Source organism: Micromesistius poutassou (genome assembly GCF_964030765.1).
Source record: "Micromesistius poutassou genome assembly, chromosome: 13".
NCBI classification, from domain to species: Eukaryota; Metazoa; Chordata; class Actinopteri; order Gadiformes; family Gadidae; genus Micromesistius; species Micromesistius poutassou.
The window spans coordinates 16,731,270-16,758,438 of NC_140283.1; the positions used below are offsets into that span (position 1 = coordinate 16,731,270).

Sequence of the window (27,169 nt, forward strand, 5' to 3'; positions counted from 1 at the left end):
CCACAGTGCATTGCGGGAGGAAATCACAACAATGGAGTGAGGCTACCGCCCATGCCACATTAGCATGGAAAACACTCACTTACCCAACAACTTTTGCATGTAGGCCTACACACAGTAAGATTTAATAACAAATGTAACAAAGCATTACAATTTATATTTCTTAAATGCAGATTCGTGTAGACAGTGAATAGGTAATTCATTTAAACATTATATCAGTCTCCTTAGAAACTGTCAAAAATTGCCATCGCCGACTATATTTCAAGTCGTCTATGGCGGGGTATTGGGTAAAGTTTTCAACTAGCAATAATCGCGCCTCGGATAGACCTCATAGGCTACGATACTGCCGCTGCGCAAAGATAGTGACGGACTGATTGACAGAGCATCTTGTTTTGGACAACAACCTCTTACACAAGGGTATCATGCGTACGTTTCTGAAAAAAAAATTAGAAGCACTATTTTAGGTTAGTATATCAAATCATGCAGTACTTTCTTAAATAATATTGTTTTACATTTGTTAAATACACCAACAGATGTTGAATGCAACAAACTTGAAATACACTTGGTACAAACGGAGATCTACAATGCATTGTGGGATGAATTCCGAACAATGAAGTGAGTAGGCTAACGCCCAGGTCATAAGCATGGACAACACTCGCTTACCTAATAAAGCCTGTCTTAGTGATACGCTGTGCCAGCAGTGCCTGTTATATTGTAGTAATGTACGTCAAACGGTAAATATAGGCGTAATCACACTCAGTAAAACACATAATAATAATTTTCTACAAAGTGCTGTAGTCTAAACAAAGCTGGTAACAAACATTATTTTGAACATTTTATCAGTCTCCTTAGAAACTGTCAAAAATTGCCACTGACGACTATATTTCAAGTCGTCATTGGCGGGGTATTGGGTAAAGTTTTCAACTAGCAATAATCGCGCCTCGGATAGACCTCATAGGCTACGATACTGCCGCTGCGCAAAGATAATGAAGGAGTGTTAGACAGAGCACCTTGTTTTGGACAACAACCTCTTAAACAATGGTTTTAAGCCCACGTTTCCGAACATTTGATTATAAGCACTAGTTAAGGTTAGTATAGCACATAATATAGTAATAACTTAAATTATAGCCTCACACTTGTTAAATATACTAACCGAGTTGTGATGAAAACGAATGTCTGAGATCTACAATGCATTGCGGGAGAAAATCTCGTCAATGAAGTGAGTAGTCTACCACTCAGTGCATTGGTATGGAAAACACTCGCTTACCTAATAGAACCTGGATTACTGCCATTGTTCCAGTAGTGCATGCAATGTCGTTTATGAAACAGACCCACTGCGTATCAACATTTAAATGAGTAATTTAATAAAAGTAAAAACTTAAACTAACTAATATTTCCAGATTGGAAATAGGTTATCGGTGATACTTTCTATTGGACATAATATCAGTCTCCTTAGAAACTGTCAAAAATTGCCACTGACGACTATATTTCAAGTCGTCATTGGCGGGGTATTGGGTAAAGTTTTCAACTAGCAATAATCGCGCCTCGGATAGACCTCATAGGCTACGATACTGCCGCTGCGCAAAGATACCAGTGAAACGGTTGTCAGGTCTTCTTCTATTCGACAAGGACCTCTTATACGATGGTTTAAATAAATGCACGAGTAAATAGAAAGCTGTAATATAAATATAAGTAGTAATTTTATTCCAGTATAAAATGGAATTGGGGCTACTTAAACACAGTCAGGTGGGCCTAACCCATTTTCATGTTTATAAAACACAAAAGCAAAGGGTTAAGGAAACAAATATCTGAGCTCTGCAATGCATTGTGGGAAGCGATCACCACAACGAATGGAATACCGCCCTGTCGTTAGTCGCCCTCTGGGAAACAGACTCTCACAACCCGGCTTCCTACTGACTAAAACGTTGCATAGTGCATGTAAAATTATGCATTCCAAAAGCATATCAGTACTACTTAATATCATAGAGATTGAAAACAATATATTATACAATAGTTAAATTCGAAATTATTCGGACAAAGCACAAGCTTATGTTAGTAGAGCAAATAATGTATGGGTAAATCACACTGTGACGTAAGCCACAATGCATTGTGGGACTGGACCACAGCAATGAATGTAGTAGCGCCCATTTGACAATAATACTGAGTCAACATTGTTTTGTGCAAGTACATGTGAAACTTGAACTCGAAATTAAACTTAGACCTTAACAGATGTAAGGCATAGCATGGTGAGTCTATCTAGTCTAATGAGCTTCTCGAGTTAAGTTGAATGAGATTTTTTTTATACATATTATCAGTCTCCTTAGAGACTGTCAAAAATTGCCACTGACGACTATATTGCAAGTCGTCATTGGCGGGGTATTGGGTAAAGTTTTCAACTAGCAATAATCGCGCCTCGGATAGACCTCATAGGCTACGATACTGCCGCTGCGCAAAGATGACGACTTCTGAAATGCACAGGGAATCCCATCTCGTGAAACAACACCTTCGGTAATGGTTTCTATGAAACGCCATAATTTCATACAGTTTGATTAATTATAAGGGAAAAGCCCTTGTACGGATGAAGCATAATAACGTATTAATGTTTCATCGGTTAAAACTTATAATGTATCGACAAGAGAAGATAAACAGAAAGCCCAAACCTAGTGCATTGTGGGATGGATTAGACCCCTCCCCCGACGACGGAGATTTACACCCCTCACATTCATTGGAGATACGAACATAACACTTGGATACGTATACGACAATGACAAAGATGTACTCACGTTCACATATTCTTTAAATTGAACCATTGTGTCGTTACACTAACCATTGTGTAACGTTGTCTCTCACAGTATCTCACGGTATGTGTAACGCCCTCACGGTATATAGAGTTTAATTACGTTCAACTATTTCCATAATTTGATCATCGCACTTCGCACAACATACGGAATAATCGTTAAACTGCGGACCAGCCAAACAATTACTACTCATGCGGTTGATGGGATGTTGTTGTTGTTGGGATGCGGTGATTCTTTATTTGATCAAATGTGTGTTCCACAGGACTATAACGTCACAGTGCATTATCGGAGTCTTGTGGACAGCATCATGACCAGGGCGGTGTGTGTCATTATTTCCCGGAGTCTACTGTTTTCCCGGAGTCTACAATCGGAGTTGCATTGTCGGATCGCAGTGTCCGTTTCTAATACACAAGATACCGCGCATTAGCCTCTTAATAGACTATTGTTATTAAATCGCACGGATCCACCCCTACGGTGGCCGACTTGCGAGTAAAAAGTGTCCCCCTGTTGGTGTAAAGTAACTTGCTACTTCCAAAAATACAATAGAAAACACGAATGAGTAAAGTTAAAAGAGCCGCGAGTAGTTCAAACAATCAGTTTTGAATTTCACCTCCCAACACAGAGAGGAGTTGGAAAATAACTACTAACTATGCATTGTTAATGGCCAAACGTCGCGACAACATGACAAAGATCAGGCTACCACCAGATGGCAGCAGACTCACGTTATAACTTTATAATAAGCTATGCCCACATAGCTTAAAGAATGAAACATACAAATTCACACGTGTCGGCATGTGTTCGATAAATACAGTCTTTACATACGATGATGACATTTGTGGCACATTAAATCGTCCCAAAAGACCCAACTACCACGAATACTTGAAAGCACAAACTAATTATGCTCTCACGCATGTGTATGTGATTGTGTTCCTGTTGCTAAGCACAGCTTAATTGTATAATGATAATTCGACAAGGTAAAACGACCACGTTACCTTCAACTAGATGGACACAACGGCTTCAACGTAATTGGGTTTTGTAAACAAAACAAAAAATAATTCCCGCACAAAATGTTTGTTAAATGTATAGCCTACATTTAAAATAAAAAGTTATTCCACGATTTCGATTTTTTGGACGAGAACACCACGGGAACGAGGTTGGCGGGATCCAACATTCACCGGAAGTCAGTCAATAAAAGTATGCAAATTAACTAAATAAACAATTTTTGTATTTGACATGAATCCCCCGAAGTAATACATTATTTAAATAAGGAATAATTTGAAAATGCTGCTCGTTATATAATTAAATAATTGTTATTGTGTATTGGTTAGCCTTGGACTAACCAACTGACCAATACATGCCTACAGCGTTTTTAAAGTAGGCTACACTTTACTAGACAGCACAAAGCCCTTATGAAGATTATCATATGTTATTCCTTATGTTATTCCAATGTGAAGCTTAACTTGTATTACGCAGGTACATTCAGGTGCTCTGCAGATAACCTGGGCTATGCGAGCTGTCGAAACAGCTTGCATTGACAAATTAGGAAGGGATTTGCAACTGCCAAAATGTCAGGCCATCGAGGTTTACAGAGGTAGGTACGGATCACTGCCAGGGCCAGGTAAGTATGGAGGTAAAGGGATTACATTATGTTTGTGCTCTATAATCTCAAATAAATCCTGCCATTTTTTGTTTCATCCTAACATGCATGCCCAAAAACTCTCTTTGCATCCCTAACGGGTTTCCCGTTCATACTATAAATATATCCGTTTTAAATCCATTTGACGTTCATTCTAATCTAAAACAGGGTCATATGATCAAATGGCGCTCCGTCTCCAGTGTTTATATTTAAATAATCTCAGAGGGTTGCCCTACCTAGCCCGCTCAAGCTTAATTATCTTGTTTATTGCACACAGTCAATTGCGGATGAATTCCATCACCAGGCTGGCCTGGTGGGTAGTTGCTTGCAGCATTTACACTTGACCTGTTGCGCAAAGATTCTCCTGGAGCTCACCCTGCTGCTGCGGTTCTGGGCAGAGAGATGGAAATAGAGATTGGCAGATGGCTCGGCAGCCATGGCAGGGTTTCAGCACAGACTGCTGGGCACATAGCGCTATACCATCCAAAAGAAGGCTTGCTGTGCGATCCGTGAACTCCAACATGCTCAGTCAGAGCCATTTCCCGTCCTCCAACATCAATCACTGAGGGGGCTGGGCTGGCTCTCAAAAAAAAAGAAAAAACACAAAATCAATGTTGTCCTTGGGAAGTGATCTGGCCTGCAGATTGGCTTACTGGCGAAGTGGCCACATTGTAGGTTCAGTATTCATCCTGGTTTGGGGGGATTGCACACTTACCTTGCCAGTTTAAACCCATGTGGACTAGCTCTTGTATTGCCAAGTAGACGATGCCTTTGACTTTCATTACGAAATCTGTACAGTGTGGCTGCATCTCATATTAATGTTTGATTTATTGTCATACAACGTATTTCATGTGACGGTGCCTGTTTGATTTAATTTACGCTCGTCTGTGCGTAATCTTTTCTTTGCTATAACATCAGGCCGGCTAAGGAGCTTCGTTCATGGATGCCTGCTTGTCCTTCCTCTGAGTGGGCCACCTGGAACATAATAGAAGAGCAGGAGCTGGACGGAGGCTGATTACATTTTGTGGGGAGCCGGAGGGGGGGGGGCGGCTACCGCCGAAGTGACATTTTTCATGGTCGATGTGACATCTGAGACAGCCCACGGGGTCATCTGATAAAGAATGATGAATCGTTGAAGCTGCTTCTTTACCTAAGTTTACTCCCTAGTCTACCAAATGTCCGACTGAAGAAGCTGAAGAGGAAATTGCGCCTTTCCTTTCCAAGTCACTAGTCAGTCACTCACTCACCCAGAATGACACTTTTGTAACATACTAGTATTATTCTCGCTCGCCAAATCGCTCATTCGCTATAGCGCTCTCTCTCTCTCTCTCTCACACACACACACACACACACACACACACACACACACACACACACACACACACACACACACATACACATACACATACACATACAAACACACACACTCACCGACTGTTCACACCACCCCACACACTGCTGCTATTCTGCTATTCCCGGTCTGGGCTTATTCCCAGAGAGACTCCAAAGGGGCCACCATACGCCTGCCTGTGCGTTGTCTGCCAAACCTGATGTCTCCGTGTCGCACTTGCTTGAGTTGGAACTAAGCTCCATGCTAATTTAGTATGCCTATAGTAGAGGTGTTGTGTGTGTCTATGTGTGTGTGTTTGCATATGGCATGTAGTAATAGAAAAAGTATATAGCACATATGCATCCGTTGTGCGTACAAAGACATACACACCTGCGCCTATCCAAGGAGCCGCTCAGATGTGTTCGTGTGTCTGGCTTTTAATACCCCATGCTCGCTGCAAGAGGGAGTGGCTGTGCGCTACCTCCATCTGTTATTCCCACATCGTCGCCTTTCAATCTCACCACTTTATCCAGCAACCTTCAACCGCCATCCAAAAGAGTAATCGAGCTTTTGTTTTGTTACCGGGGCTAAACAGGCCTGGCTCTTCCCCTGTGCTTCAGAAAAAGACTTGTTCAATGTCGGTGAAACTCCAGGGCATTCGTTTGTTGTGAGCGGGGCTGTGTTGTCAGCGTCAAAGAGAACGCTATAAGGTTTTCTAATTGAGAATCTCCATCAAATGGTATTTATTCATTGGTAGCCAATTTTAAAAACGTAAAGTTATTAACATTGAAAAAACAAGCTTTTAAAGAGGAATATATACTTTTTTAGATTTTACCATTCGATTTTTATGGTTTTACATTTATATGAATACAATAGCGTTAACGTTTTCACTTTACTTTTTGGACCAAACATTTATAGGCGGGCCTATCAAACACTCATTCTAAATCACGTTTTGTTTACCTCCTGCAGTGTTGATTTGAACCTATTGACATAAACTTACTTAACAAAAAATGTAATGTTTCCAACACATTTTTTATTTGTAATGAATTGTTGGATGACGTCTACTTTGGCCAAATAGCAGCCTACCTAACAAAATAGATAGTTTTTCGTGAATCATTGCACATAACTATCAAGCTCTCTGAATGTGTGCAACAGATGGCTTAATAGACTATACATCTTCTGTAAGAAGGTCAAACGGTAGTCAATGTGTTAACAAATACCTGTTGACCGTGTCATACAGCTAAAGGTTAGGTGTATTCATGTTGTTACTGTGATGATCTGAGAAGCAAATAAGAAACCCATTTTTTTTATTCCAGGTATTCATCATTCATTTCTGGATAATGTAGGCCTATTATTCCGCTTGGCATTGACATCAGTCAAATATGAATCAGACTTTGTGTGTAATAATAGGTTATAGGCCTACGCGTGACGCCTGGAAATCCAGGTTTCTCACAGTAACAGCCAGCAGAGGGCAGTCTATCACCACGACGGTCATTCGTCATCATATGAACTATTAATCTTCACTCTTGATTTCAGACCTTGTAACTCGGTTGGAAGTTATGAAAAACGACGCACACACTGTGTATGCGTATGCGTGGACTGGGCGGAGAATAAATACAATGACACCCCTCCACCATAACGGACCGCTAGCCTTCTCCCCCTCTCTCCCTATCTCCCTCCGTGCACTTTAACTGGAAGGAGCAAGGGGGCGGGTCTTCGATCAATATGCCACTCATAAGTTGTCTTCTGTTCCACTTCTCTTTATTGACTTGATAAAGGTTTGAGCCCCCCATACACCCCCATATACACCCACAAGCAGTGGCGCTGGAATCAACAGCCACATTACTCTGACGATGAACAGGTTTGGACGTATTGACCCCCCCCCCCCCAAACAACCTTGTTCTGGCCAACTGGGCGCTATTCGCCTGACTCAATTTGTGATAGTGCGAGAGCGTTTGTCTCCCTGGTTTTTAGCGCCTTGGTGCCTGTTTGGCTGACACTTGTCTGGCTTGGCCCACTTTCTCCTTGATCTCATCAGTCAACGGGAGGACCTGTGAAGGCCAAATGCGTCTCCGCGTGTGTCTCTGCCAGCGTGCGAGCCTGTGTCAGCAGTTAGCTACTGAGTCATATCCCGAGGACACTAGTTATCCCCCCAGGGCGCATCCGCGGAAGATGGCACGGCACCTTAAACCGACATACTTTTACGCGACCGTAAATCACTCCGTAAAACATGAATGAATGAATATGAAATGATGAAATGTTCTGTATTCACTCTGTACACACACACACACACACACACACACACACACACACACACACACACACACACACACACACACACACACACACACACACACACACACACACACACACACACACAGCCTTTAGGATAAACATCAGTGTTCGTGTTCATATTCTTTTTTTTTTTGGTTCATATTAAAATAAAATGTAACAAGAAACATTCTGAGCCGCCTTGCTGACTAGACCTATCGTAAATAGAAACCATAGATTATCGCGCTAAAGTGCTGGAATAGCCTAGTAGCGGTTTAGCATCGGTCTATCATGTCGAACCGTCCGTATACTAGTTTGTGTGCGTCCTGCTCCGCGCAGCCGTATCTCCCATGAGTTGTTTTCCCGGCGTTTGGAGTGGGAGGGGAATTCATTCCAGGTCCCGTCGAGCCCCCCCCCCCCCCCCCAAGCGCGCGCCTTCCCATCGCTTCCTGTTCCTCAAACGCTACGCCTCTCGTCTGGGCAGAAGGCAGCAGCAGCAGCAGCAGCAGCCTACGCGTATCCCACAGGTGTGTGTGTGTGTGTGTATGTGTGTGTGTGTGTGTGTGTGTTCCTGACCAAAGCGAGAGCTCCCGAAGATACACACCTGGCTGGAAGGAACCATCATGTGACCGGCACCTGGGCGTGGAGAAAGTCCTTTGTATTTCCCTGACTCTTTTTGTTGAGTTGCCCGTGTCGTCTTTGAGCAAGGAACTCCCTGTCGGTCGAGCAGTAAGCCTGTTTTCCACGGAATAGTGCCTTTTTTTTTGCCAGCCGCCTGTAGACCCGCAAAGCAGAGAGAACAACATGAGCCTCGGTCTGATGTGACCGAAGGGACTCCAGGTCTGGACTTCGGATTTTTGGAACTACTGTTGTTTTTCCTCCTCCAAGGTGAGTTTCCAGGCGACCTGGTGGATACTTGGCAGTGATTTGCTTCCCGGTTAACGGTCACATGCATCCCAACTCCTGAACAAGGATGTCAAATATGTAACAACATTTATTATAGGCTACAGTTGTTATAACATTATGGCATAATACAATTCGTATTTAGTCCGGAACGGATACACATTGCGTTAGGATTTGAGAATGATATCGATCCAGGAATTCATACGAATTTGTTAATGGTGTAATGCAACAGCTTACGTTCTTCCCGATATGACAACACAATAATACGACCACACCGGACCAAAATACGTTGCCTACTTCTATATGCCCCCAGCTACACCATGCCATATCACTCTATACCGCTGGTATTGCATCGTAACAACCCTACTTGATACATTACACATAAAAAGTACGCCCGACTGAGCTCCTGAAACACTGACTTTCGCGGCTGAACTCATCGCATCGCAACCTCCATTCTTTTTTTTACCCAGGAACCAGCGTGATGCTGTATGTTTTAATTTGAGGTGTATATTATAGCGGTTCTAATTACATCTGCTCCGTCACCTCAGCTGCAGCTCTACTCATCTCGCACCGTCACCAGTGGTGAGACCCGGTTCTGTGTGACACACACGTGCCTGCTGGATAGATAGACCCAGCCCGTCGCCAACAGCCTCATTGATTCTCAAATGAGCAGAATTGGTTGTGACGTTACTTTTCCTCCCTTGTGTTTGCGTGTGTAAGCCCCTATATCTCCTCTGTTGAAGCGGGCGAGACAGTAGCCCGAATCAAGTCCTTGTGGATACTCCTCCTGAGAAAATGCTGTCAGCCCGGGTCTCTCTCTGCTCCTGACGCTGCCTCGCCACAACAGATGACCGTACTGCCTTGTGGTTGTGTCTCTCGTCTAAACCGTCCCCCTTTTCGTATCCTACGCGTCTCCCTCTTCTGGAACACACAGCACTACTGTACACGGAAGGCTGCATCTCCTGGGGATTATCCTCATTAAACCGCCTCATCGGAAGGGGGGGAAATGGATTGTTCCGGGCATGGGGAGGGAGGCAGGCTTCTTCTATAGTTATATGGGTGGTGGTGGTGGTGGTGGTTAATTATACAGTTCCAGGATGGGTTGGGGAGGAAAGGGGGGACACACATGGAGACTGGGGAAAAGCGCTGGCAGCAGGGAAGTATTGGAGAAGGGTGGGCTATGAATCGAGGTCATGGCCAGGGCTCCTGATAGGGGGGTGAGTTGACTTCTGAGCGGCCGGTTCCACAGTAGTGGCCATCTGCTCGCAGGAATAAAGAGGCCTACTGGTACAGAGGCCCCGCCCTTGTTCCAACAATGCATCGGCCTGGGTTTATCTCGCTCACTTTGAATAAATGAAGACACCTTATCTGTGCAGAGTAGAGCCGTGATGAATGTTTGTTCCCGCTCCATGCAAGGGGTACGAGGGAGCAGGCGTAGAGAAGGAAAACGACCATACACCCCACACCTCTTTTGTTATTCTCTTTCCAGGGCTGGGCGAAGAGGAAGGCATTGGCCATTCAGGTCAGCTGCTAGAGTTTCAGCCGATAAACCATATTGTACATGTGAGCTTGTGACTGGTGGTACAAGAGGTAGCGAGTGGAGACTGGCAAGATACCGCTCACCAAGAATGTCCTTCTTCTTGAGCAGAAGTGCAGTTTTTCTCTTCTTTCTGACACATACATTTTAATAAAAAAAAACATCTGAAAACATTCCCATGACATTTCAATGATGCCAGAAACAAAAATGAAATATGGCCGGTAATTAAGGGATAGACGTTTCATTTTTAGTTTCTTTTCACACCTCCAATTTTGCGTGTTTGTTCTTCTGAAAGGAGAAACCCAGACTGTAAGATGTGATATTGGAACCGACTTAACAACTAAAAGTTTTGAACTCAAAAGCAGTCTCCTTGTGATGGTTTATTTTTTGGTTTTACAAATCTCCACAACTACTGTTACACAACTACTGTACATTTTGATTGTGGCCAAGTTACTAGCATAAATAATTCAAAACAAGTTTAGCCCAAACCGTGGGGCGGTCCTGTGTTCCTCATCCTACCCCCTCTAGTCAGCCATGAACAGCTACGGTACTATGGGGTTGGCCAGAGTTCACCCCTCTGTTCTTCTTCACGTCAGACTGTCCAGATAGTTTAGACTATGTTGTGGTCACCCTGCTCATCCCCTGTAAAACGGCACACTGCATTGTTGGAAACATGCATGAATTTGTTGCATGTTGTTTTGTTTGATTTTACCCCTGATGTATGGAAGGCTCCATACATCATTCAGTCTGTTTCAATCTTGGCTTAAATTAGCCTGGTAACTGAATGGTTATTACTGCAAGTTATTTTTCTAATATCTATTGTCATTGATTAGGACGATGCAAAAACCAAACACAACCGAAATCCACCATAACATGAGGCAGAGAAAGAAATTCAGGTTTACCAGCTCGGTCCTACTTTGTAAGCAGAAGTGATTGTCCACACCGAGCATGAGGAACATGTGGAGGTCTTATGGCAGCAGTGGGGAATGTGGTGTTCAATTACAGAAGTGCATTGTGGAATGTAGAAGTCAGACCTAGCACTACTTCCATATAGATATATCTATATAAATAGATATATATATCTCTATCCGTCCATCCATAATTTCTGTGTATGGACATATCCTGCTTAGGTCGAGTGCTGTAACTTGAGCAGGTCTACACTCCCTCGCTAATGGCTAGCCTGCAGCCGTTGTAAAACATGTTTGTGTATTTCTACTCCTTGGAAGTGAATGATCTATATCAAGCATTCTACGTTGTTTAACAGATTTGAGTGGGTCCCTATTGTGTGGGTCCCTCCACTAAAAGGCATCTTCAACCATTATCCCGATGCTTGATTTAGAGTCGTTTCAGCCCATTACCTGATAACACATCTAACTTAAAGTGGACTTGGAATGCAACGGCAGAAAGAGGCAAAGCGTTGTACTTTGCACCCTGTGCTTATCTTAAGTACACACGACACATGCAGCCTTCAGTCGTGAAGGGCGTGTCAGTCGGCTGGCCATTAGATGAATCGGGTGGGGGGATTGAGATTTCCTTTCAAATTGAAAGGAGTGGTGGTGTGGGGGGTGGTCTTTTCATGTCAGGGGGATTATCCCGTGATTGGTGGGGAGGGTGGGGGTGGTGGCGTGGGGGTGTGGGGGGGTTGTGAGAGGCGGGTAGGCAGGCATGGGATGTCTTGTCTTGTCACATCTCCCCTCACAAAGCCAGCCAATCAACGGCAAAATAAGTCATCGTGGCAACACCACCACCAAAAATAAAAAAACGACGACAATTTCCTAATACCACTGATCTTCTCCCGTCCTTCCCCTGGGTTGTGACTTGTCGGTACATGCTCCTCTCTCGCCATGCAGTCCAGGTCAGTTGGAGCAGATGACAAAGTGTGGTGGTGGTGATGACAGAGCGGAGAGGTGAGATCACGTTAATTAGTGTGTGCTTCTTCCCTCTTCCCTCCCGCCAGCTGGCTGAGGGGCCAGGCTTGGCGAGGGCTGCTGGGGGGCTAGGGGAGCCTGGCCACCTGACCTCTGTCTGTTTACTCCTTCACGGCCTCACATATTCAACTTCAGAGTCAAAATCAAAGGTCTGACGGCAGACGAGCTGAAATCTAGGGCAGAGCGGGGCATTTCACTTTCTTTTGCAAACAGATACTCGACCGGCACTACTAAGCTGTGTGAAAAAGGTGATGTAAATGTTTGCGATCAACACATCGTCAACTGGCCGCTGTAGGAAACGAGGTGTAACTCTGCCTCTTACGGTCTTCGGTTTTCGGCTCAAACTCTGTGCCGTCTCCCCCTAGAAGTTCTGCGTTAAGATAGTAGGACTGGATCTGAGATTGACCCCTCCATAGATACATTGACCCCAAACTGAGATTAAATCACAGACACCACGACCACACACAGAGGGGAACCTTGGCCCTGCAGCAGATCCCTTCCAACACCAGACACTCTCCCACTGAAAACGAGTGTGGCTCCTCCTCAGACCCCAAAAGCCATCTGGAGCTGGAGGAGGTCATTGTGGAGGCGGGGCATACGTTTACCCCTCAAACAACCTTGAAACTCTTCCCATCTCCACACGGCCCTTCCTGTGTGTGGCACACATTCCTTCGGTGCCCCACTGCCAACTCATGCAGGCCGGTGGACTCACAGCCGGCATGATGTATTTTGTATTTATATTACCCCCATCTTCACATTTTTAACAGCTACTGTAAGTAAACCCCCAGTTTTGGCAGTATCATTTTCCTGGCTGTGACTACAAAAAACATGATCAGCGCAGTAGTGATGGTTCAATTTGAGGAGAAAACATTGGGTACCATAGGATCAAGTGCGAGGTGCTCTGTCAAACGTTCTCATGACCCACCTCACACTCTCTGGAGATAGGGTGTGCAGGCACAGAAAATGACCACTCTGGGAACATGTATTCAGCCGGAAAGAGCAGGTGTCATGCATTATTTTCCCTGTTTTTTTAAATTAATATAGAATTCCCTGTTTACTGTCTTTCCTCATTTTAGGGGAAATGGTCACACATTTTTTACAAAATGAAACCCTTTCCAACTGTAAGTTATTATTATTAATTTTATCCTTTGACCAGTCCTCTCCCTCCCCCGGTTCAACACAGTGTGCACAAATCAGCCCCAGTTAAGTTCAGCAATGGAAAAGATGAATGTGAAAATGAAAGAAAGCCCTAAATGATTAAGGCTGGGAAAGTGGGCAGGAGTGGGGTAGAGTGAATAAATCGTATACTTAATTGTGTGGCTGCGGGCTTCTCGGTGGCTGGATGTTCAGAGAGCAGTGGGGGGAGGTGAAGGCAGCAGCAGGTAGCCTGGCTGTCAGCAGCATGGGGGGCTGTGGCGAGGCTTGGCATCAGTCACTGGTGTGATGGAGACACAAAGCAGACAGGGTCCACTCGCTCTCATCCCCCCCGGTGGCGGCCGAGGCTGACGGATTGACACTCGAGCCACGCTGGGTGTGCGTGCGGGCGACTCTTTTGATGTCAACCGCCCCACCCGGCCAGCCCCAAGCCAGACTGGCGGGGACTGGCGAAAGTTAACATCTAGCCGCGGCGTCTGCCAGGGACGAAGGCGGCCTTCTGAGGAACTTGTTGGCGACGCGAGGCTGGAGCCTGGGGGTCACCTTCGTCCAGAGCCAGGGATGCGGTCTGCTCCTCCAGGCTCAGTTTGGTTGAAAGAGGCAGCGCCAGCCAAGAAAGCTAATTTATTCTCCCTCCCTCTGGTTAATTGGCCTGGGCACATAACTCCAGTCCAAAAACGTTATCCGTTTAACGACTTCAGAGAGAGTGGTCCATCCACTTGAACGTGAAAGTAATGATAACGATCAGAAGTGGTGTGTCACGCTCTCCGCTCTGCCCTCCGACCCCTGACCCTGGCTCCTCCCCCCAATGCAAAGATGAGGCAGACAATATCAGAGTTAAAGGTTTGCTTAACATCCCATCTGAATACGTAGGATATTAGGAACCCTACGCAGTCTTTGTCTTGGGCATAATCACTTACTAGGTTGGAACTACCTTCCACGGTAACATCAGAGGAGTTTGTATCTCGGTACCATTTTAAGTATATATTTTTTTATATTTTTTCCGGCATACCATGTGACCTCATTTCACACTTTATTCTCAAACTGGCCAATTTCCCTCCCACAAAGAGATGTTTAATTATCACCTCTGCTTTATATATGGTCCTGCTGGTTCATGCTAAATGGGCCAATGACAGTTGGAGTCAGGGCCATTTCACAGGGTGATTAATTATGAAGTAAGGGAAGTCGCAGGAGCCGCGGCAAGGAGCGCCGCGCCACAGATGCATGCTGGGTCGGTGGGCTGGCAGCGGCTGGAAGTGAAGGTCACTTTCAGGAAGGAAGGAACGGTGAGACGAGGGAGGAGGAGGTGAAGTGGGGAGAGAAGTGTGAGTGAGAGCCACAGACAGAGCATTGTTTCTTCCTTTCTGCAAACTGACTTGAATTAAAATAGATGAATTAAAAACTAGAAAGAGGTTTCTACTATCTGTTTCTTACACCACCTGAGGCTGCCATATAAATAATGAATGAGACACGTCGTAATAGTGGCGTTGTGTAGGGCGTTTCCAAACTGCTAGTCTCCATTATTTGTCTATAATAAGGAGGAGGGGGGTTTCCAGGTTTGTTAACCAAAGAATTAATTTCCTTGGGAAACATCCCTTAATTGCAAGTCCGGTTGCACAAAACCAAAATATTTTCCATTTCCTCACAATCCGAAGTGGTTTCGAGCAAAAACCCATGATTGCCCCACCTTTATTGATATTCATTGACTTGCCAGTCATCGTTTAATAGAATTGTACTAAGGCTCGTGTAGCATGGTAATGCTCCAATTCCAGCCTCTCTCTCTCTCTCTCTCTCTCTCTCTCTCTCTCTCTCTCTCTCTCTCTCTCTCTCTCTCTCTCTCTCTCTCTCTCTCTCTCTCTCTCTCTCTCTCTCTCTCTCTCTCTCTCTCTCTCTCTCTCTCTCTCTCCATGAATGAATGATCTTCAAATGACACTCGGTGGCCTGTGATGTGGACGGAAGACCCGTGAACGGAACTTAAAGGAATGCCTTGTTACCGAAACCCAGAGCTAAATAGCATACGATCAGCTGCCTCTCATGTGTAAACCAATAGACTTGCTCGTTGTGCTACTGAACTAGTGAGCTACTGTTTTTGCATTTACAGTCCCCGGTTGTATCCGCAAAGACTGTTGGCTTGTGATCGAACATGCCAGCATGTCATAACGTGCAACATGTCCATAATAGTTACATTATTTTTTTTATTTGGTATGTGTAATTTATTTCACAAGGAGGCTTGTTCTTGTGGCTCCCGGGCACGTCTGCGTGTGTGTGTGTGTGTACGCGTGTGTGTGTGTGTGTGTCTTGGGAGGGGGGAAATTGCGAAACATAATAACAGCGCAACAGCATTCCCGTAATGCTGGCCAGGCCAGAGTGGCTTCTCAAACCATGCCCTTATATAGTGGGTGGGGAGTGTTTCCTTTCTTTTATTTTCCCTCTCTCTGTGGCAGGTTTGAAACGGGGCCGGATTCCCTGGAATGCCGGGGAGCTGCAGGGTTCTTGGCCTTGCCCGTGAGCACGGGCCGTGTCGCATAACAAGCCGCCCCGCACTCGCATATAAGCCGCTGGTGTGGGCATGTGTGTGTGTTTTATGAATATGCTATCAGCATCTCTACATTTCCCAGCTCAATTACTCATCCACTCACGGCTTCATCACCAGACGCCCAGAGTGGCTCTGTCTCTCTTTCCGCCTCGCCACTCTTGTTTCTTTTGTTTGTTGCTTTCCTGTATCTTGTTTTGCGCTCTCTCTCTCTCTCTCTCTCTCGCCCTCTCTCTCTCACCCACCCTCTCTCTCTCTCTCTCTCTCTCTCTCTCTCTCTCTCTCTCTACTGCACACATGAGAGAGCGGGAGAAAGCACTGTTCTTTGTGTTCTGGAGCCTGCCGTCCCCGTAGCCTTGCTGGTTATTAATCCTGGTGTTTTGAACCTGCCCTGAGGCTGGAAGCTGTCTCCTGAAATGCAGATCTGTGTGTGTGTGTGTGTGTGTTTGTGCGAGTGTGTGTGTGTGTGTGTGAGTTTGAGTGTGTGTGTGTGTGTGTGTGTGTGTGTGTGTGTATGTATGTCTGTGCACTCACATGTGATTGCATGTGCGTGTGTGTGTGTCTGTGTGCGTGCCCCCCAGCCTATCTCTCTTCTATTCACCGAGCCTTGTGAATGATGACATGCATAATTCCTCTCTGAGTCATCTAGGCAGCCCGAGAGCAACCCTGGTTTTGGATTTTCTTTGGCCTCTATAACTTTTTTACAGACAAAAAAATGGGAAGTGTGAGGACGATTTATGCATGTGTTGGCATTTCGTAAAATTCAGATGTGCACTTTCGTTTCTCCATTCTAAAGTAATCCCCAACCCCTGACACACGTACGCTCACACACACATCTACATTATCCGTCATGGGATTGATCACGCAGGTGATAGGCGGTTTTCCACTCACTATCGCTTCCCTATTCCCTTTACCTGAAGCGCCGTGGCAACGCTGACTACCCCCCCCCCCCCCCCCGCTCCAGATTCCATCAGTTGCCATCGGTTCCACATGTGGCTTCTCTCTGCCTTCTGAACCAGACGGCTTCTTCACCACACACACACACACACACACACACACACAGGGAGGGAACTGAGAACTCCAGCCTCAGCCACACACACTCAGAGAATGCCTAAATATTTACGAGGCCCCTCATGCGTTCCTACTGTAGGACCCGGTTTATTTGAAGTGTTTCAGTGGGTCGCAACAGTGGCTACGTCTACCCTCCGTCCTGTCTGGGCTCTGATCCCCACGTCATGAACCCCTCTGCGCCGCTTGGCTTTTTAATTACAGTCATTAACCGGAGTAGGTCTGCCACCAGGGTGGGAGAACCTTATTACAAACACTTTATTTTTCATTAATTTATTTATTTTGCCACCGAAGGCAGGCGCGCGTGCAGTACACGCCTTGGCAGATGTAGAGAGTGTTTGCGGTGCACGGGTTGCCAAACCCCTGAGTTGGAAACCCTCACCAGGAGATTTCTGCCCCATTTCTGTCCACATCCCCTCTCAATTGAATGTGGGGGGAAGAAGTGTGCACCGTTCAATTGGCATGTTAAAGCCGGCTAAAACGTTTGCAGGGTTGTTGTTTTTTCCTTCCGAGTGATGCCACGTTGAAAAAAGACCACCTATATCTCTGCTAGTTCTGTAAATACCGTAATGATATCACCAGGAGAATTCCCATCATTATGTGTGCGTTTAAAACAAAATATATAAAGGAATGTTACTTTTCCCCATTACCATTACCTTGTATCATGCCGTCTGGAATGTCGTCATGGGTTCCTCCCATAATTAATGTTTAATTAGTCAGGAGCTGGAGCCGGCCTCCTCTCTGCATACTCAAGTCTGGCTCCCTGTGGATCCCCACCGCGTCTTTCCACCTTCCGACTTGAAAACAAACCATTCTCCCCAAAGATCCGATGTGCTTGGGCAGCACATCTGTTCGCCACATAAGTTATAAACAAAACAACTCATAATCACCAAAGCCTTGGAGATTATCAACTAGTAGTTTGCCTTCCACATAATAAACTGGCCGAGCGTTTCCAGAGAGCAAAAGCTGATAAGAAGGATTAGATTCCGCTGATCCACACAAGCTTTGACCCTTCTTGAACTGCAGCATCCAGATTGAGGGACTTTGTTTGTTTCAGGATGCTATGTATTTATTAAATATTTTTCTTGACATATTGCAGCTGCTGTAGGTACAATTAGGGTTTTATGGCTGTCATTTGCAACAAATACACTCAAATAATAGCGCTTAAATCCTAACTACAGCGCCTTTTTAATTATGTTAATATGATCCGATTGACCTTTTATAGACTGATGAGTGGGCTTCTCTCTTCCAAATCGCCCCTATCCCCACCCTGCCTCTTTAATATTTAGAGCAGCGATTGTCATTCACAAAAAAAGTTCACTTTTTAATAAAGAAAGATGACGTGCAAAGCATTGTGATATTTCATTTTATTAGATTCTCTAGCATCCCCTGGGTACCTTTTATTATTTGGCCATCGATGATATGAAATAGTTATTTATAGTCAGCCAGCGCATGGGCCAGGAAGCTGTGTCTTATCGTTGGAGGAGAAGGAGCTACTTGACTAGCTGGTATCGGTGTTGCTGCGTCTCCTTATATAGCCCCCGCCAAAGAACAGCGTGACCTGGCTCCACTCACACTGATTTCTGTTGAAGTAGGTTAAGCCCTGGAAAAAGTGATGCAGTGGCATCACAACAGAATAGTATATTCTGTGTGTCTCTTCGTTTCTTTTAATGTGTGTGTGTGAGAGAGAGAGTGTGAGCGAGAGAAAGTGCTGAAAGCATTGAAGTGGGCTGCACCATTCCAGGGGCCGACGGTTGGAGTACAGGCCTGCCTTTGTCTTGCTAGCCGCTAACCCAAACGTTTTTTGGCCATCTCTTTAGTGGCGGAAAGCTAAGCTAAGCTAGAACCCATATTTCAGCCTCTATATTGGCTGCCGAGGCCGACTGCCCGCATAACCCGAGCAAATAGAAATCCCATTTCCTCCCTTTCCACCCGTGGCATTAAGAGTCAAGATCGGGCTGTCGCCTGATTGCTAATGAAATAGCCACCCAGCAGGTGAGCAGTTAAAGCCTTTCCGAGGCCCAGCGAGGGCGAGTCCTGTCTTCGCTGTGCATCAGGCCTGCCAGGCTCTGATCGATTCACTGTTTGCTCGGTCTTGTCTAAGTGCAAGCTCACACTCCCCCACTCCTCCCTCTCCCCCTCAAAGAAAATAATCCAGAGTTCGACCAACGCTGACGTCTCTCACTCCTACTCGTCCTCCAGGCTTTTGTGCACATGTCACACACAGGCACGCACGCATGCACGCACACACACACACACACACACACACACACACACACACACACACACACACACAGAAACACTAACCGACATACATTCAGTCTTTTCTGTCTTGTGGGAACTGGCGAGGCGAAGAACCATGAATTCATCATAACGCCGTCTGTCCACTGATCAATAATTCAATTCTGTCTGTGCGCAAGCATGTCTGGAACCAATCTCACCTGCGCCCACCCCCCTCCCCCTCCTACCAGGCGGGGGTGTTGTTGTTGTGTTACTGAGTGTGCGCGCGTGGGTCAGGTCGTGTGGTGCTGCTGTGTTCGTGTTGCACATCTGTTTGTTGATTGCAAATTGTCAATTGAGAATGTTCTGAGGTGTCTGTAGTACCAGATTCATGTAAATACGGGTGTGTGTGTGTGTGTGTGTGTGTGTGTGTGTGTGTGTGTGTGTGTGTGTGTGTGTGTGTGTGTGTGTGTGTGTGTGTGTGTGTGTGTGTGTGTGTGTGTGTGTAGACACCTGTAACAGTTGGAGATTAGTTGTTGTTATGTCTATTGTGGGTAATGGACAAATCCCCACCCACACACTGCTGTGTTTGTGTATGGTAGATTGGTGTGTACTGGGCACGCATGTGTGGTTGTGGTTGGTGTGTGTGTGTGTGTGTATGTGTGTGTGTGCCCATGGAGTTAAAGGTAAGTGTGTGGTTGTGTGTGTGTGTGTGTGTGCACATATGGTTGAAGGTGAGTGTGTGTGTGTGTGTGTGTGTGTGTGTGTATGTGTGTGTGTGTGTGTGTGTGTGTGTGTGTGCGTGCACGCACACGTGGTTGAAGGTGAGTGTGTGATTGTGTGTGTGTGTGTGTGTGTGTGTGTATGTGTGTGTGTGTGTGTGTGCATGTGAGCACATCAGCAGATGAAGCCTCTGATTAGTGCAGCTCCGGCGGGCCGGGCGGCCTCTGAGCCGGGTGGGGCCGGGGTCTCCTCGCCTCCGGTTCTCTCTCATCCCGTTCCAGCCCACACCTGGAGAGGGCACTGTGGTCGACCTCTCCCCCCGCCCCCCCCGCCCCCCCCCCCCTCCCAGCACCCCCACCCCCCACTGCCGCCCTGCCTCACCTCCCCTCCCCTTCCCATCCCTCCCCTCACTCATCACAGCAGGCCCCAGCACCACATAGGCAAGGTAGGCAGAAGGACATGGGTCTGGAGTAATTGAATTCATCAAAGATAAACCCCAGACATGTACATCCTCTGTTGACCCCCCCCCCCCCCCCCGTCGCTGCTCTCAACTTCGTCAGACACACGACAGGACTCCTGTATTTATTTACTGCTTTCTTCTCAAAATCCCTTCTAGAAGGTTTGCAGGAGTAGACCACATGCAGCGTTCCTCCCTCCCAGAGTCCAGCCAACACAATATGACAAAGAAGACAAAAACAAAACAAGGAAAGTCGTTTTTTTTCCTCAATGCACGTTGGCGAGACGTTTATGACTTACTCTAGAAGATACCGCCGGCTCCTGTCAAACCCACCGGCCGGGAGCTGGAGTCTGATAACGAGGGCAGGATGTTTTTTTTTTTTCCTCTTTTCCACTTTTTGTTGACGGCCGAGATGGAATGAGACGAAACACTTGTTCTTACTGTTGATGGTAGTCTGACTTGGCCTTGACAAGGTTTGTTTTTCTCTTCCACTTCCCCTCTCGCTCCCTCTTTTTTTTTTCTCCCTCCCATCTCTCCTTTTGTCGCTCTCTCTCTCTCTCTCTCTCTCTCTCTCTCTCTCTCTCTCTCTCTCTCTCTCTCTCTCTCTCTCTCTCTCTCTCCCTCTCTCTGGCATGGGGTTTAATCCACTTCCAGTAAACCTCTACAATGGTAAACGCGTTTTGTTTCGTTTATGTGTTTGTCTCTCACGCTCTCACTGATAACCACAGGATCTTAAGGTAAAGGCTCTGACACACACACACACACACACACACACACACACACACACACACACACACACACACACACACACACACACACACACACACACACACACACACACACACACACACACACACACACACACACACACACACACACACTCGCGCACACACACACACACACACACACACACACACACACACACACACACACACACACTCGCGCACACACACACACTCCCTCCTCTTCTTCAACCGCCTTCCCTCCCCCTCTTTCCCTCCCCAGCGCCCCACCACCACGATCCTCCTCCCTCTCTCTGTGAGTCTGAAGTGTATCGTGTGTAATCAGTAGATGGGGAGAGCCTAGCACTTTTATTTAGTTCCTGGTGGAGCAGGGAGAGGAGCATCGATGATGAATGGAGGGGGCTGGCGAGGTTTCTCCTGACTGTCACTTCCATTAAGCGCGCTGGCCTTAGCCACCACCATCAGCGCCTTTACGACCGGCACTCTCTGAGTCTTCCTTTCGTCACCTCCCCAATCCCCCCCCCCCTCCCACCCTCCCACATTCTGTCGGCGACAGACACAGGCTTGTCGTCATCTCCTTCGGTTCTCTAGTAAATGATCCTCTGACTTGAGGATCAACCCGGCAGTTTATTTTACTATGAATTCCATCGTTGCCGTCTCCTGTGGGGTTTGGGTTGATTTGATGTCGGTTAACTGTAGACATTTGGAGATGTTTCTGTGGACGTCCATCATCGCCTCTCTCTCTGGCTCTCGCTGCACCAATACCTCTGGAGTACAATCAATTAAGGAATGCTTGACATTTATGGAGGGAAACACTAAAGAAGTCCTCGGGTTTGGGCCTTTGGGGTCCGTCTCTCTCCCATTGTGTTGTTTGTGTCTTGTTTTGTTAATATGTCGCTGAGCATTGTGTGCTCCCTCAGTGGCCGCACAGTGCCAACACTGGAAGTTTCTGGAAGGAATTTAGTTCCTAAGTGTCTTTTTATCCAGCTCTAACAGGGGCCTCGCCTTGTCAGAGTCTGTTTAGCAGAATAATCAGGGCGTTAATTAACAAAATTCAGAATATCAATTATAGCTTTCCTTTATCTCGCAGTCGTGTCGTGCTGATAAAAAATAACCCAACCCAACCCCAAAAACAATCATGGCTGATTGAGGGTTATTATTGTTTCATGCTGGGTATAATTATTACTTATTCGCTGACTTGGCTCACTTATTTATTTATATTAAGCTTTTCCTTCTTATTTTTGGATAATTAATATTAAAACGTTTCTCGAGACATGGGCCCAACCCCTGCTCTTGTGTGTGTGTGTGTGTGTGTGTGTGTGTGTGTGTGTGTGTGTGTGTGTGTGTGTGTGTGTGTGTGTGTGTGTGTGTGTGTGTGCACGGTGTGTGTGTGTGCACGGTGTGTGTGTGTGCACAGTGTGTGTGTGTGTGTGCGTGTGTGCAGTGTAGACAGAGCTTGCTGAGAGGCAGAGAGCTGCAGGGATTCACTGGCTAGTGTTCTCTAGCTCTCCTCCTTGTCCAGACACGCTCTCTTCGCTCAAGAATGACAAACATCTCCTCTGCCCTGGCTGGCTCACACCCCGACAAATACCGGGAGATTTCCTATAGCGCCCAATATCCCTCTCATGGCACACACACACACACACACACACACACTCTCTCACATACAGTCGTACTCACGCACGCACACTTCATCAAACACCCTTTTATAGAAATTCACACTCCATGCCTGTGTCTTTCTGCCTTTTTACTTGTTGGTTCTCACCTTTTTCAGAACACACTTTGTACACAAACTGGTTCTCTATCAATCCATCTCTCTTAAAAGACACACTGCATGACTGTAGTTCTGATGTGCTGACATTTACAATGCCCTGTCAGTTTATCTGTGTGTGTGTGTGTGTGTGTGTGTGTGTTTGTGTGTGTGTGTGTTAGGGGTGTAATGATACACAAAAGTCACGATTCGGTACGTACCTCGGTTTTTAAGTCACGGTTCGGTACGTTTTTCGGTACAGCAGTTTTTATTATTTTATTTGTATTAAACAATTTGATTTTGATTTGATTTATTAAATTGTATCAAACAAATGCCTTACACAAATGAAAAGACATCAAATACAATTGAGGATAAAAACACAACAAAGTCCAGGACTTATTTCCATCGTGGTCCTCAACACAAATCATCAGGTCAAGACAAGGCACTCACAGAGTGTGTGATAATCAATAAAACTGAATTAAAAAAAATATTAATTCCGGTACGTACCAAAATGAAACGTATACGAGAAGGAAAAACGAATACGCGTATCGTTACACCCCTAGTGTGTGTGTTGTCTGTAATGGTGACCCAGCATCCCCTGGCCTGTATGTTAACACCAAGTCATGGCACTTTGTGACTCATGTTGAGCGACGCCTGATTTTGGATTCATACCTAAAATTGCTCACAGTTGGATTCTGTCAACAAACGTGGCACAGTTTGCAGTGCTTGTGCTGGTCAAACTGTCCAAAGTGTGTTTGTGTGTGTGTGTGTGTGGCAGCGGAATCAATTATAGCAGGGTGCTGTGTACTCAGTATGCGTGGCGCGGTGCTGGGTGTGATGGGTTTTTGATGGGACCGAGCCCCAGTCACAGATGTAAAGCGGTGTTAATCGAAGCATCATGGAGGGGCTAACGGCAGCGCAGCCATCCCTACGACTGGCTGTGGAGATCACGCACCTGTAATGGCAGAGATGATGGGATGGACTTGGTCTTCCTGGATAACATTTATTTAAGTCTAGGGCTACCATGCGTTTTTTTAGTGAAGGGCATTTGCTATGTACTTCAAAATGAAACCATATTGTGACGCAGACATTCTTTTTATTATATTTTCCTAATAAAAGCCGGTCTTGGTCTTTTTGATGGATGTTCGTCTTCAAACCTTGTTGCCTTTTTCAGCCTAAATTCTGTTTTAACAGTGTCTAAATTCACTCAACTCCTACTTTTCACACTCTTCATGTTATAATGCATACCACCTACCTCAAAGAGTGTCAATGTGCTGTACTTAATATGCATAGTAAAAAAATCAACTATCATCTTTCTTGACATTTCTTATTATGCTGTCATGTTTTCTATTAAAGTACCGGATTAACCTGAACAAGTACACATAATGTAATGTCCACTCAAACAACCCCGGACATGTCCTCCTTCAGAGTGATGTAAAGATGCTAGGTGTTGCCCTTTCTCTTCAGTTGTGTATTCCAATACACAAAATAATAATAAAACAGATTGAATATGTCGTAACCGAATGTAGGTTAGGTTCAACTGAATGTAGGTTAGGGCTGTGGGAACGGTACAGAAGATTTGATTGAAACATTGATTTGGTATGAAGCTCCACATCAATACTGAGTTTAAGTGCTACGACGCTGCATTTACGGGGTTTGTTGCATAATGTGACGCCGTTTTAACAATTATCTAAACATCTACTGATGTCGTTTCAGATAAAAACATCTGTAAATACAGAGAGGGATGAATAGAGGAGGAAACCAGGGCGACTGCCTCTCAAAAAGAGCTGTAGTGGCAGGTGCTATAGCCTGCTACTATCTATAGCGTTAGCTGCTACAGCCTGGTACTATCTATAGTGGTACTACGGCCATTAAGTAGACTACTATAGCCTGCTACTATCTATAGTGTTAGCGGCTACAGCCTGTTACTATCTATAGTGGTACTACGGCCATTAAGTAGACTACTATAGCCTGCTACTATCTATAGTGTTAGCGGCTACAGCCTGTTACTATCTATAGTGGTAGTGTATAGATAGTCTATAGTAGGGGTGTAACGATACTCATTCGTACTGACATTTTTCGGTACGGGTCTAATGGTTCGATGCACGTTTCATTTAATTTCATACGTACCGAAATGAAAAACATTTTTATTGATTATCACACACTCTGTGACTGTCTTGTCTTGTCCTGATGTTTTGTGATGACCACAATGGAAATAAGTCCTGGACTTTATTGTGTTTTTATCCTCAATTGTATTTGATGTCTTTTCATTTGTGTAAGGCATTTGTTTGATACAATTTAATAAATCAAATCAAAATCAAATCAAATCAAAAAAAATTGTTTAATAAAAAAAACAAAAAACTGCTGTACCGAAAAACATACCGAACCGTGACTTAAAAACCGAGGTACGTACCGAATCATGACTTTAGTGTATCGTTACACCCCTAATCTATGGTGTTAGCTGCTATAGCCTGCTCCTGTCGATAGTGGTAGGTCCTGCTATTAAACTATCAGAGCACATCAGAGCAGGTGTTTCAACTAGTCCGAAGAAACTGACCCATCATGCTAGGCAACATGCAGAATGACTTGTTATTTTCAAACTTTTCCTATGGATTACAGAAACCTTGAAGCTGTGGTACAAATAAGCATATGTTATTGTTGAAGGTAGTGTGCCGAAACCATTTAAGAGCCCTGCTTCTTTATTCATGCACAAGCATTAGTCTTGAGTAATGGAGGCATTCCTTCCTGTCCTCCCATAGGATCTGTGTGTGTGTGTGTGTGTGCGTGCGTGCGTGTGTGTGTGTGTGTATGTGCCCGGGTGTGTGTGTGTGTGCCTGTGTGGCTACAGACTTGTGTGCATTAAATGATATAACTTTGCCATTAAGTAGATATTTATTCTTACCCTCCTGGCTTTTCCTGATAACTGGCGTTGAGTGAACTGTGCATTTGTACTTTATTATTAAGTGTGCTGTCATCGCTCCTGCCTCTCTGGAAGCTTCCGGAAATACAGGATCCAAGCCCTCGCAGAGGCATTCCTCAAGTGGAGGGGGAGAGGAATAATTCTTTCGATGTTTTCGATTGTCTGACTCTGATCATTTTTCTCCTAATCGCACAGAAAAACAACCTGTGACGAATGTGCATGGGAAGTTTGTTTGATATTAGTTTGATATTTATGTCTTCAGGGCGAGTCCTCTTGAACGGGTCCTCCTGAAGATAAATGGGACATGAATGTTAATGTAATCTGGGGATCGTTTGGGGCGCACAGCAGAGAGTGATTGGTTGTGTGGTGGTTCCCTCACAGGAAAACTTTGACACAGGAGTTCGTTAGTATAAGCCCAACACCCTTTCAAGTTTCAAGCAAATTTAATGACGTCCAAAATACATTAACACGTACTTGCACAGCATATCCAAGTGCGTCCAGTGTTGCCACGGTCAGCAGCACCGAAATAACTGGGAAAAGGCCAGCTTGCTATTTATATAAATGTACAGCTCAGTCGACCATCACGGAGCTAATTTGTATGACTGCTGGCCAGCATACCCCCCCGCCACAACCCCCCGCCCTGTCCTCCATGTTTGTTCTACCTGGACACGGGCTTGTTATCTGAAGGCCTTGAATGAAACAGCTGCCTGCTCTACCCCCCCCCCCCCCCCCCCCCCCCCGCCTCCGCGCTACGCCCCCCAGTCCCGTCCTCCTACGCCTTTTGAGAATGTCATGTTCAGCCCGTGGTGTCAGACACACTGCCCACTAATGGGCTCTTGGCGCCAGTCCAAACGTATCCCGTATTCTCAACCTCAACCTCCCCAGTGCCCACCCCCCCGCTCTGTCTTAACGCTAGACTCACCTGGATAATTCCAGACAGCACGTGGCTGCTGCTGGAAGAGCTTTACCCCACCCTTTCTCCGTGGCACATGGAGGAAAGATTAGGGCCCTCCCAGCGGACGCTCTAGCAGAGCTCGGCGAGCACCTGTCGCCGCCGCCGCCGCCGCCGCCATCCACGCCGTCCGCCGCTGCCGCTAACATTTACTTGGAGTCGTCCTTTGTCCTGCAGAAATGCCATTTCCTTCTTTTTTTCTGTACAATCCAGGAAATGTCTTTTTTTTTTCAATTGTTCTCCGCCAT

The 27,169-nt window shown here is 45.7% G+C and overlaps 1 protein-coding gene and 4 non-coding genes across 5 annotated transcripts in view; 1 reads left to right on the forward strand and 4 right to left on the reverse strand.

Annotated features, from left to right (window-relative positions):
- Nucleotides 1–216: 216 nt before the first annotated feature.
- On the reverse strand, nucleotides 217–358 carry LOC311357932 (U4 spliceosomal RNA). The gene has a single exon (XR_014637930.1). It is a non-coding gene; the product is annotated as a U4 spliceosomal RNA (small nuclear RNA).
- A 482-nt stretch (nucleotides 359–840) lies between these two features.
- On the reverse strand, nucleotides 841–982 carry LOC311357958 (U4 spliceosomal RNA). Its single transcript, XR_014637956.1, has one exon. It is a non-coding gene; the product is annotated as a U4 spliceosomal RNA (small nuclear RNA).
- A 462-nt stretch (nucleotides 983–1,444) lies between these two features.
- LOC311357959 (U4 spliceosomal RNA) lies at nucleotides 1,445–1,586 on the reverse strand. The gene has a single exon (XR_014637957.1). It is a non-coding gene; the product is annotated as a U4 spliceosomal RNA (small nuclear RNA).
- A 726-nt stretch (nucleotides 1,587–2,312) lies between these two features.
- Nucleotides 2,313–2,454, reverse strand: LOC311357955 (U4 spliceosomal RNA). The gene has a single exon (XR_014637953.1). It is a non-coding gene; the product is annotated as a U4 spliceosomal RNA (small nuclear RNA).
- Nucleotides 2,455–8,506: 6,052 nt separating this feature from the next.
- plxnb2b (plexin b2b) overlaps nucleotides 8,507–27,169 on the forward strand; it is a 118,151-nt gene continuing 99,488 nt past the window's right edge. Inside the window, exon 1 of the mRNA XM_084477164.1 lies at nucleotides 8,507–8,920. The gene's annotated coding sequence lies outside the window, so the exon portion shown is untranslated. The remainder of the gene's footprint in view (nucleotides 8,921–27,169) is intronic.